Source organism: Oncorhynchus tshawytscha, unplaced genomic scaffold (assembly GCF_018296145.1).
Source record: "Oncorhynchus tshawytscha isolate Ot180627B unplaced genomic scaffold, Otsh_v2.0 Un_contig_11359_pilon_pilon, whole genome shotgun sequence".
NCBI lineage: Eukaryota > Metazoa > Chordata > Actinopteri > Salmoniformes > Salmonidae > Oncorhynchus > Oncorhynchus tshawytscha.
In genome coordinates, this window is record NW_024607451.1 from 1 (window position 1) to 12772 (window position 12772).

Consider the following 12772-nt stretch of genomic DNA (forward strand, 5'->3'; position numbering starts at 1 on the left):
AATGAGTCTGTCTTTCTGCTGCAGAGACCCTGGCAGTATTCATTATGGCACACAAAATAAAACATTTTGCAGCGTAAAATAAAAATAAGCATTTATTGGCCAAGTCCACATAGTAAATGAGCCCTTTTCAGTCAGTTTCTTTGTTTTATTTGGTGCCTAATGAACATGACCCCTCTGTCTTTCTGCTGACTGACTGAGTGTGCGCGCTGTGTGCTGAGACGCATTTCTATCATGGAGGAAAGTAGTTGGCTACATCACTCTTCCATTGGTCTCATGTGACAACCCAGTCACATGTCCTCTCTGGCTAGATTCATTACAGGATAAAAGTAGTGGAGGGGACGACGTGTTGGAACACACACACACACACAGAGAATACACACAGTCAGATGTGTTAAAGTGACAACCTGGTCAGGATCCGTTATGCAGTTGTACTGCACAAGGTTCATGGGTACTTGTACGTGATGCAACACTGTTCAGTCTCTACATATTTAACATCTGTACACTCTCTTCCCCCCTGTGTGGAATCAGCCCCTTGTCATGGCAACGCCACTGGTGTTTATAGCCTGGCTGTTTCTGGACCCTAGTTTCACATTGAGAGATGACGTTCTGCTTTCCATGACCTCATTTAGACCACTAAGAGGTTGGTCTTGCGGCTTGAGTGTTTTTTTCACTGAAGCACCATAAATCTGCAATGCACAACTCAAGCTGATTGAGAACCAATTGATGTGTAAGTAGTTAAAGAAGTGGGATAGGTGATTAGTCAGGTTTGTCATATACACATGGTTTAGTAGAATGAAATGCCGGCTTAACCCTTTATTTCAACAGTGGCGGCTGATGTCCTACAGTACCCATAATGGTTTTAGCTTTGTAAATGTAACCTTTATTTAACTAGGCAAGACAATTTAAGAACAAATGATTATTTACAATGACGGCCGACCCCCGGCCAAACCCGGATGATCCTGGGCCAATTGTCCACAAGAGAGACTCCCAATCATGGCCGGATGTGACGCAGCCTGGATTCAAACCAGGGACTGCAGTGACGCCTCTTGCGCTGAGATGCAGTGCCTTAGACTGCTGCGCCACTCGGGAACCCTAAAGATGTTACTAAAGTGAACATAATGGTTTCCTTTCTCCTTTCCAATACATGGTTGTTAGACCACAGCAGGGTATTTTTCTCTGTGTATTGTTCTAGCTGGTTTTGAGGTTACTGTATCTTTGTGTTTCTCAGTGTATTGTTCTAGCTGGTTTTGAGGTTACTGTGTCTTTGTGTTTTCAGTGTATTGTTCTAGCTGGTTTTGAGGTTACTGTATCTTTGTGTTTCTCTGTGTTGTTCTAGCTGGTTTTGAGGTTACTGTATCTTTGTTTCTCAGTGTATTGTTCTAGCTGGTTTTGAGGTTACTGTATCTTTGTGTTTCTCAGTGTATTGTTCTAGCTGGTTTTGAGGTTACTGTATCTTTGTGTTTCTCTGTGTTGTTCTAGCTGGTTTTGAGGTTACTGTATCTTTGTTTCTCAGTGTATTGTTCTAGCTGGTTTTGAGGTTACTGTATCTTTGTGTTTCTCAGTGTATTGTTCTAGCTGGTTTTGAGGTTACTGTATCTTTGTGTTTCTCAGTGTATTGTTCTAGCTGGTTTTGAGGTTACTGTGTCTTTGTGTTTCTCAGTGTATTGTTCTAGCTGGTTTTGAGGTTACTGTGTCTTTGTTTCTCAGTGTATTGTTCTAGCTGGTTTTGAGGTTACTGTATCTTTGTGTTTTTATTGTTCTAGCTGGTTTTGAGGTTACTGTGTCTTTGTGTTTCAGTGTATTGTTCTAGCTGGTTTTGAGGTTACTGTATCTTTGTGTTTCTCAGTGCTCTGCCAAAAACCTGAAGAACATCTCAGAGCTGTTCTACTATGCCCAGAAGGCAGTGCTCCACCCTACAGGACCCCTGTACTGCCCAGAGGAGAAGGAGGTGAGGAGGGCAGAGGGAAAACTCCAGGTCCCTAGCTACCCTAACTATGTAGTTACTTTTCCTGGTCAGGTTACGCAATCAAAACGTTTCCTAGCGCTACCATGGGTACACAGGCAACATCTATTTTTTAGTTCTCCAAGAATATAATATTTTACATATTTCAAATGTATACTTTGTGTTTATTCAGATGAAGCCGTCTTGCATCAAGTCTCTAACTCGCATCTTCAAAGTGTCGGACCTGGACAACGATGGCATCCTCAACGACAAAGAACTCAACTTCTTCCAGGTAGGTGCCTCACTGTGGGAAAATAAACCTCGTGGGAAAACCTTTCTTGGCTGTAGCTGCAGGCTTGTGTGCTTTATCTGGCTGAAGTGAAATAACCTGATTTACTTCCTTTTCCAATGGCAGTTTATTTGAACTTGAGTGGAAGAGAGGGGGAGGGATAGGTTATTAGTGGGTTCACCGGTAGCCTGCAGACAGGTGGTTGATTTAGAAACCCTTTCAGAGCATCTCTTGTCCTCTAGTAAATGGGGCAAAGCTGTATACATATCTGCTTGTGACTTCATATATCCCAAACCACGTTACATTAGTAGCTGTGTCAGATTTGTTGGAATAGACTGGTTCTTTCCCATTTTGGTCTCACCGGACGTATGTTCAGCTGTGTTTAGGTGATGTGTGTTGAGTGATTTATTGTTGAAGCACTTGGATGCAGCATTGTGCTGTCTGTAGACTTTCATTCTTCACTCTAGTTCTGTGTGGATATAGTAGTTCTGTGTGGGTATAGTAGTTCTGTGTGGGTATAGTAGTTCTGTGTGGGTATAGTAGTTCTGTGTGGGTATAGTAGTTCTGTGTGGGTATAGTAGTTCTGTGTGGGTATAGTAGTTCTGTGTGGGTATAGTAGTTCTGTGTGGGTATAGTGGTTCTGTGTGGGTATAGTGGTTCTGTGTGGGTATAGTGGTTCTGTGTGGGTATTGTAGTTCTGTGTGGGTATTGTAGTTCTGTGTGGGTATAGTGGTTCTGTGTGGGTATTGTAGTTCTGTGTGGGTATTGTAGTTCTGTGTGGGTATTGTGGTTCTGTGTGGGTATTGTGGTTCTGTGTGGGTATAGTGGTTCTGTGTGGGTATTGTGGTTCTGTGTGGGTATTGTGGTTCTGTGTGGGTATTGTGGTTCTGTGTGGGTATAGTAGCTTTGTGTGGGTATTGTAGTTCTGTGTGGGTGACACGTGTTGTGTGTCTGGTAGAGGACGTGTTTCAACATGCCCCTGGCGCCCCAGGCCTTAGAGGATGTCAAGAACGTGGTGAGGAAGAACATGACGGACGGAGTTGAGGACAACGGACTCACGCTCAAAGGTGAGACTGACCACATTGTAGGCCTTCCCTTCTTTCATTCAGTTTCTCTATAATCTCTCTCTGTCTCTCCATCTCTCTCATTCAATCTCTCTATTGTCTCTCCATCTCCCTCATTCAATCTCTCTATTGTCTCTCCATCTCCCTCATTCAATCTCTCTATTCTCCCTCCATCTCTCTCATTCAATCTCTCTCTATTCTCTCTCCATCTCTCTCATTCAATCTCTCTCTATTCTCTCTCCATCTCTCTCATTCAAACTCTCTATTCTCTCTCCATCTCTCTCATTCAAACTCTCTCTATTCTCTCTCCATCTCTCTCATTCAATCTCTCTCTATTCTCTCTCCATCTCTCTCATTCAAACTCTCTCTATTCTCTCTCCATCTCTCTCATTCAATCTCTCTCTATTCTCTCTCCATCTCTCTCATTCAATCTCTCTCTATTCTCTCTCCATCTCTCTCATTCAATCTCTCTCTATTCTCTCTCCATCTCTCTCATTCAATCTCTCTCTATTCTCCCTCCATCTCTCTCATTCAATCTCTCTCTATTCTCCCTCCATCTCTCTCATTCAAACTCTCTCTATTCTCTCTCCATCTCTCTCATTCAATCTCTCTCTATTCTCTCTCCATCTCTCTCATTCAATCTCTCTCTATTCTCTCTCCATCTCTTCATTCAATCTCTCTCTATTCTCTCTCCATCTCTCTCATTCAAACTCTCTATTCTCTCTCCATCTCTCTCATTCAAACTCTCTCTATTCTCTCTCCATCTCTCTCATTCTCTCTCTCTCCCTCCATTCTCATTCAATCTCTCCATCTCTCTCATTCAATCTCTCTCTATTCTCTCTCCATCTCTCTCATTCAATCTCTCTCTATTCTCCCTCCATCTCTCTCATTCAATCTCTCTCTATTCTCCCTCCATCTCTCTCATTCAAACTCTCTCTATTCTCTCTCCATCTCTCTCATTCAATCTCTCTCTATTCTCTCTCCATCTCTCTCATTCAATCTCTCTCTATTCTCTCTCCATCTCTCTCATTCAATCTCTCTCTATTCTCTCTCCATCTCTCTCATTCAATCTCTCTCTATTCTCTCTCCATCTCTCTCATTCAAACTCACTCTATTCTCTCTCCATCTCTCTCATTCAAACTCTCTCTATTCTCTCTCCATCTCTCTCATTCAATCTCTCTCTATTCTCCCTCCATCTCTCTCATTCAATCTCTCTCTATTCTCCCTCCATCTCTCTCATTCAAACTCTCTCTATTCTCTCTCCATCTCTCTCATTCAAACTCTCTTTTCTCTTTCCATCTCTCTCTATTCTCTGCCCACTCTCCCTTGTACTCTCTTCTGTAACCTTCACTAAAGGTCATGCATGAATAACATATTTAATAACCCTTTACCAGTGTACTGTGTCCATCTCTAACGTTGTGTCTGGGTGTATCTCTGACGTGTGTCCATTCTTCACCCTGATTGGCCACTAGGGTTCTTGTTTCTGCACACGCTTTTCATCCAGAGGGCGTCATGAGACCACCTGGACGGTGCTGCGGAGGTTTGGGTGCGACGACGACTTGGAGCTTCACCAGGAATACCTGTTCCCCCTGTGAGTGGACACTTGAACCCCCTGGACCAGGGTCATGTACATTAGGGCACATCGTGGTAAAACGCTTTACAACGGAAAACAAAAACCACCTGTTCTGGACAAGTGTAGATAGTGATAACTTTCACTCTGTGTTTGAGCGCTTTCTTCCATTTGCGCCTACAGAACACAACCCTGCCGTACATATGGGCAACTCTTACCTCTGGGCAGAAAGAGGGAGATATACACCTGTTTATGTAAGGCTGAACGAGCATAACAATGACTCTCTGGCCCCAATTCAGTTTCAGTCAATAGCAGATAAAGGACATCTGCTCTGCAGGCTCTCACTTTCTTTACACTGTGTCAAAGATGTTAACGTTGATGAAACCTACTGAACCATCAAGCTGTCTGTGGGTGCATCTTACACTACTTGTTATGACTTGCAAGCAGCACTAGGTCTTTCCCAGGGTGAGCCTTTTGAACAATGCCAGTTTAGCCATAGCACTTTTAATGAGATTAATCCGGAATGTTCTCTTGTCCGTGCCAGGCTAAAAATACCTGCTGACTGCACCACCGAGCTCAACCACAACGCGTACCTCTTCCTCCAGAGTGTCTTCGACAAGCACGACAAAGTAAGTCTTGGATGACATAACTCCTACTGTTGTGTTCCCTTCTGCGTTACACAGACAAACATTCACAGGTTTTCCCAAAGTCCCAGTTGGAAGTTTCCCGGAATCAGGAGTGAATAAGCAGGGAGGGAATCCTCCAACCGGCTTTTGGGAAAGTTACCAGAATATTGCAACCCTACACAAAGCTATCATATTTTTTAGAACAGTGGTCCTAACCTGTGTGTGTGTGTGTTTGTCAGGACAGAGACTGTGCCTTGTCTCCAGAGGAAGTCAAGGACCTGTTCAAAGTGTTTCCCTACATGCCTTGGGGCCCCGACGTCAACAACACAGTGTGTACCAACGACCAGGGCTGGATCACCTACCAGGGTTACCTGTCACAGTGGACGTGAGTTAGGCCAGCATACCTGGACTACACTACCTGTTACCTCTGTCTAACTTGAATGATTTGGTAATGCAGTTATACAGCGCTTTGCTGAAACTCAAACTGCTTCACTTTCGTATGCTACCGTAGATGTGTACCAAAGCCCCCCACCGACAGACACACACTAACAGGCTTTCCATTGTCTGATTGGCCAGGTTAACGACGTACCTGGATGTGCAGCGCTGCTTGGAGTACCTGGGCTACCTTGGCTACTCAATCATCTGTGAGCAGGAATCCCAGGCAGCAGCCATCACAGGTAATGTGAGCGTGCGTGACTAAGTTTATATGCTTGTCATGTATTGGTGTTAATTATTGTGGCCTCTCTGTTGTGCATTTGAAACCTAATTAGTGGTGAGTTACTATAAATCTACAGTCACTGTAGTTGTGTGTTTGCGCGCACATGTATCTGTATATCTGTATATATTGTTCCTCACCCGTCTCTCCTCCCTCAGTGACCCGTAACAAGCGCATCGACCTGCAGAAGAAGCAGACGCAGCGCAGCGTGTTCCGCTGTAACATTCTGGGAGCCAGGGGGAGTGGCAAGACCAGCTTCCTGCAGGCCTTTCTGGGTCGCAACCTGCTGGTGAGTCCCTGGAGCTACCGGACAACTGGGTGTATTCATTATGGCACACCCCAGCAAAATGTTTTGCAATGCAAAAATATATATATGTTTTTTTCTTATTGGACAAATTCAGGTAGTCCCTCCCTGTTTCATTCAGTTTTTTTCCTAATGTGGTGTCTAATGTACATGATCCTGGCTTTTCCATGGAAGACTCACTGCTACCTGCTAAGCACACATTTCTGTTTCATAGCTATTCTTAAGTAGCCAGGGTGACTTGGGCAGTCTGTTACTGTGTTACCAACTCCTTTAAGACATAGTTTGCTATCTATTATTATTATTATTATTATACAAACTTAACTATTTAGCAGTGAGGAATAACATGTACTGTTGTGGTGAATGTGTGTTTTTCTGCGTTACTTAACAGAAACAGCGGAAGATCAGAGAAGACCATAAATCGTTTTACTCCATCAACACCACGTATGTCTACGGCCAGGAGAAGTACTTACTGGTGAGGCTGTGCATCTCTCTCTCCGTATCCATGCTTTCTGCCCGGTAACAAGATTAAAACCCCGGGAGATGGATTATAATACAGTTGTATAATTTATTATACTGTGTTTTATGTGTCTAGCAGTAAATCATAAGTGTTTTCCCCTCGTATGTTTTGGAAACTAATATGTTCAGTGCGACACAGTGAATATTAGAGAGGCCTTTCTGCTGAAACGTTGACATTGAACGGTCTCAACTATTTCACCCTTCTCCCTCTTCTCCCTCTTCTCCCCCTCTCCCCTCTTCTCCCCCCTTCTCCCCTCTTCTCCCCCTTCTCCCCTCTTCTCCCCCTTCTCCCCTCTTCTCCCCCTTCTCCCCCTCCCCTCTTCTCCCCCTTCTCCCCTCTTCTCCCCCTTCTCCCCTCTTCTCCCCTCTTCTCCCCTCTTCTCCCCTCTTCTCCCCTCTTCTCCCCCTTCTCCCCCTTCTCCCCTCTTCTCCCCCCTTCTCCCCTCTTCTCCCCCTTCTCCCCTCTTCTCCCCTCTTCTCCCCTCTTCTCCCTTCTCCCCTCTTCACCCCTCTTCACCCCTCTCTCCTCTTCCTCCTCTCTCCTCTTCCTCCTCTCTCCTCTTCACCCCCTCTCCTCTTCTCCCCCCTTCTCCCCTCTTCACCCCTCTTCACCCCTCTCTCCTCTTCACCCCTCTCTCCTCTTCACCCCTCTCCCCTCTTCACCCCTCTTCACCCCTCTTCACCCCTCTCTCCTCTTCACCCCTCTCCCCCTCTTCACCCCTCTCCCCTCTTCACCCCTCTTCACCCCTCTTCACCCCTCTTCTCCCCTCTTCACCCCTCTCCCCTCTTCACCCCTCTTCACCCCTCTCCCCTCTTCACCCCTCTTCACCCCTCTCCCCTCTTCACCCCTCTCCCCTCTTCACCCCTCTCCCCTCTTCACCCCTCTCTCCTCTTCACCCCTCTCTCCTCTTCACCCCTCTCTCCTCTTCACCCCTCTCTCCTCTTCACCCCTCTCTCCTCTTCACCCCTCTCTCCTCTTCACCCCTCTCTCCTCTTCACCCCTCTCTCCTCTTCACCCTCTCCCCTCTTCACCCCTCTCTCCTCTTCACCCCTCTCTCCTCTTCACCCCTCTCTCCTCTTCACCCTCTCTCCTCTTCACCCCTCTCTCCTCTTCACCCCTCTCTCCTCTTCACCCCTCTCTCCTCTTCACCCCTCTCTCCTCTTCACCCTTCTCTCCTCTTCACCCCTCTCTCCTCTTCACCCCTCTCTCCTCTTCACCCCCTCTCTCCTCTTCACCCCTCTCTCCTCTTCACCCCTCTCTCCCCTTCTCCCCCTTCACCCCTCTCTCCTCTTCTCCCCTCTCTCCTCTTCTCCCCTCTTCACCCCTCTCTCCTCTTCTCCCCTCTTCACCCTTCTCTCCTCTTCACCCCTCTCTCCTCTTCTCCCCTCTTCTCCCCTCTTCACCCCTCTCTCCTCTTCTCCCCTCTTCACCCCTTTCTCCTCTTCTCCCTCTCTCCTCTTCTCCCCTCTCTCCTCTTCTCTCCTCTTCTCCCCTCTCTCCTCTTCTCTCCTCTTCACCCTTCTCTCCTCTTCACCCCTCTCTCCTCTTCACCCCTCTCTCCTCTTCACCCCTCTCTCCCCTTCTCCCCCTTCACCCCTCTCTCCTCTTCTCCCCCTCTCTCCTCTTCTCCCCTCTCTCCTCTTCTCCCTCTTCACCCCTCTCTCCTCTTCTCTCCTCTTCACCCTTCTCTCCTCTTCACCCCTCTCTCCTCTTCTCCCCTCTTCACCCCCTCTCTCCTCTTCTCCCCTCTTCACCCCTTTCTCCTCTTCTCCCCTCTCTCCTCTTCTCCCTCTCTCCTCTTCTCTCCTCTTCACCCCTCTCTCCTCTTCTCCCCTCTCTCCTCTTCACCCCTCTCTCCTCTTCTCCCCTCTTCACCCCTCTCTCCTCTTCTCCCCTCTTCTCCCCTCTTCACCCCTCTCTCCTCTTCTCCCCTCTCTCCTCTTCTCCCCTCTTCACCCCTCTCTCCTCTTCTCCCCTCTTCACCCTTCTCTCCTCTTCACCCCTCTCTCCTCTTCTCCCTCTTCTCCCCTCTTCACCCTCTCTCCTCTTCTCCCCTCTTCACCCCTTTCTCCTCTTCTCTCCTCTTCTCCCCTCTCTCCTCTTCTCTCCTCTTCACCCCTTTCTCCTCTTCTCCCCTCTTCACCCCTTTCTCCTCTTCTCCCCTCTCTCCTCTTCTCCCCTCTCTCCTCTTCACCCCTCTCTCCTCTTCTCTCCTCTTCTCCCTCTCTCCTCTTCTCTCCTCTTCACCCTTCTCTCCTCTTCACCCCTCTCTCCTCTTCTCCCCTCTTCACCCCTCTCTCCTCTTCACCCCTCTCTCCTCTTCTCTCCTCTTCACCCCCTCTCCTCTTCTCCCCTCTTCACCCCTCTCCCCTCTTCACCCCTCTCCCCTCTTCACCCCCTCTCCTCTTCACCCCCTCTCCTCTTCACCCCCTCTCCTCTTCACCCCCTCTCCTCTTCACCCCCTCTCCTCTTCTCCCCCTCTCCTCTTCTCCCCCTCTCCTCTTCTCCCCTCTTCACCCCTCTTCACCCCCTCCCTCTTCACCCCCTCTCCTCTTCACCCCCCTCTCCTCTTCTCCCCGCTTCTCTCCTCTTTTGTCTCCTGTAGCTTCATGAGGTGATGCCAGACTTTGACTTCCTCTCAGAGGAGGACCTGGCGTGTGACGTGGTCTGTCTGGTGTATGACGTCAACAACCCGCGCTCCTTTGAGTACTGTGCCAAGGTCTACAAGGTGTGTACAGTACCTAACTGACAAACTGTATCAAATCCATCAGTCCTTAGTTTAGTCCTGGGCCTGTATTCACCACATGTCTATAGTAGGAGGACTGATCTTGGATCAGGTCCCTCCCTGTCCATGTAATCCTATTCGTTATGATCTAAAAGGCTAAACTGATCCTAGATCAGCACTCCACTTGAGATGCTTTGTGAATATGGGCCCTGATCCTTGATTCACTAACCTGGAATAGAGGGACTTCTCAGCTTTCAGCTTTTCACCTTCTGAAACTGTTTACCAAAATGTTATGATATCAACAATCCTTATCTCGTCTTGTTCTTATAACTAACCTCTGAACTTGAACCTTTTGACCTATGACAGCAATACTTCATGGACAGCAAGACGCCGTGCATGATGATCGCCTCCAAGTCAGACCTGCACGAGGCGCGCCAGCACTACAGCCTGACCCCGCTGGACTTCTGCCGCAAGAACAAGCTGCACCCGCCCCAACCCTGGACCTGCAACACGGTGGACGCCCCCAACAAGGACCTCTACACCAAACTCACCACCATGGCCATGTACCCGTGAGTATAGTCCCCTCAAAGACCTCTATACCAAACTCACCACCATGGCCATGTACCCGTGAGTATAGTCCCTCAAAGACCTCTATACCAAACTCACCACCATGGCCATGTACCCGTGAGTATAGTCCCCAACAAGGACCTCTACACCAAACTCACCACCATGGCCATGTACCCATGAGTATAGTCCCCTCAAAGACCTCTATACCAAACTCACCACCATGGCCATGTACCTGTGAGTATAGTCCCCTCAAAGACCATAGTGGTCCTAATTCCATCCTCTGACTTCACCGTCACCCCGTCGTCTTTTCCTCCAGCCAGCCCTCTGTGACCTCGTTACGTCCTGTATGACTTCTCCAGACACCCCTGGCTTTCTATTGATCCCCTGTGTATGAGCAGGGGTGAGCCCAACCCCCACTGTCCTCCATGTCTCCCTTCCTCTCTAGTCCTACATTAAGCTGCTTCTTCCTGAGAGGGTGAGATATTTTAGGTGCTGTTTTATTTCAGTTCCTTAGCATTGGCAACTGTCAATGTGTTGTGGTACTGTAAGGTGATGACTAGGCCATTTTAAGTCCCAAAACGAAGGTAATCCACTGAAAATCCTTTGGTCTTGAAGGAAGTCTCCCCAGTCAGCTGTACTGAATGGGTGTTATTGACTTGTTGACAGTCTTAGCCATTCATTCTCTATGAGAGGTAGAGTTAGTCTTGTACTTTATTTCAGAGATTAGCCATTGGATTAGATTAATGTCCATTTAATTGAGCCTTAAATCTCAGCTTTACAGGGAAGAACTCCCGTTATCTAATGTTAAAAGCATTGTCTTTCCCAAGGCATAGAGGCCTATAGCTAAGAATCCAGGCCCTCGCTCTTCAAATGACGACTCTAGGATGGAAATCTTTTGACAGAAATAATCAGCAGCTTGTGCTCTATACACTACAGTGCTTCACCTGTTTCAGACATCTCTCTTGATAGTGAACAGAGTTCTTTATGTAGTTAGGGCACTACTATTATTCTGCGTTCGTTGGGGATTTGGTACGGACTGTTTCAGTACCGTCTCCGGCTGCAGATCGACTGTAGGTCAGAGTGACTCATGCTATATAACCCAGGCCAACAGATACGATTATAATGGTTTAGTTCCATGTATTTTAATGGTCAATCTGGAGATTCTGAGACGAGTTAGCTGTTTTTATTCACTTTCTCATCACTTTGCCACTATTTCCTTCATTCTCTGTGGCTTTCCCCCTCTTCTACCTAAGGATGATTGTGGTATTACCACTAATGAAAGGTGTATGTTATTACAGAGGACATGTCTCCTTCTGTATGTTATTACAGAGGACATTTGTCTCCTTCTGTATGTATGTATGTATGTATGTATGTATGTATGTATGTATGTATGTATGTATGTATGTATGTATGTATGTATGTGAAGAATGTTCCTCAAGATATGTAACTTTCATAATGCTCAGTACTTAGTTCTTACCACTTTCTCTGTATTACAGTACTTAGTAAAGTAATAACCAATCTTCTTTGCCTTTGTTACTGATGCAGTTATTATTTCATAACTCAGTCACCCAAAGTCCAAGCCCCCCATCTGGTGCTAGAACAGGGTCTGTCTTTCAGGGTTCTGCCATCCCACGGTGATGTTTCCATGGAAACGTGTACAAATGTGGATCTGACTTAATCTTTGTGTGTTTGTATGTGCGTGCGTGTGTTGTGATTGTGTCTCCTCAGCCACGCCAAGCTCCGCTGCATGTGTACCTGCAACAGGTGTACCTTCTGCATCTGTCAGAACATCCTCCGGTCCCAGCTACTGACAAATATAAAGGCCAAATTCTACAGTGTTGTTCTGAACAGGTCCATACTGTAAATACTGTAGTGTTTAACAGCCCTTCCTCTCTCTCTCTCTCTCTCTCTCTCACTCTCACTCTCACTCTCTCTGACTCTCTGACTTTCTGACTCCCCCATGAGGCGGGAGACCCTAGCTTTCTAACCTGGGTGAAGGTTTTTCTCCTCTTCTCCCTCAATGCTTCCTCATAGTCAGGTTTACACTGCATATCCACAATGGAAAACTGGAAAAAATGAAAAATCGATTTGTTTATTTTTATAATTGATGTCAAAGGTTGTGGAAGGGGGTGCACTGAGTTTTGTTTTTATAGGACGACTGTGAGAAGGTTCTGGTGACTTAAAAAAAAAAAAGAATGATGCTGACTCCTCTATCTATGATCCCCACGGAAATGAGCCCAATAACATATATATTTTATGGCTGACTTTTTACCAGAGCCTATACATGGCACGCTACCAATGTTCCCTATAAACTGCACGCGCGTGTGGCTGCACACCTCCTACAGCACTGCCGTGTAGAAGAAATGCCTTGCTACGCAGAGACCAAGAGATTGAACTTCAATAAGTTCACCCAATTAGTTTGCACTATATAGATTACATTTTTTTCTGTGATC

The 12772-nt window shown here is 46.8% G+C and overlaps 1 pseudogene; it reads left to right on the forward strand.

The window, feature by feature from the left end:
- The first annotated feature begins 1810 nt into the window (after positions 1-1810).
- Positions 1811-12540, forward strand: LOC121842573 (annotated as a pseudogene).
- The last annotated feature ends 232 nt before the right edge of the window (positions 12541-12772 follow it).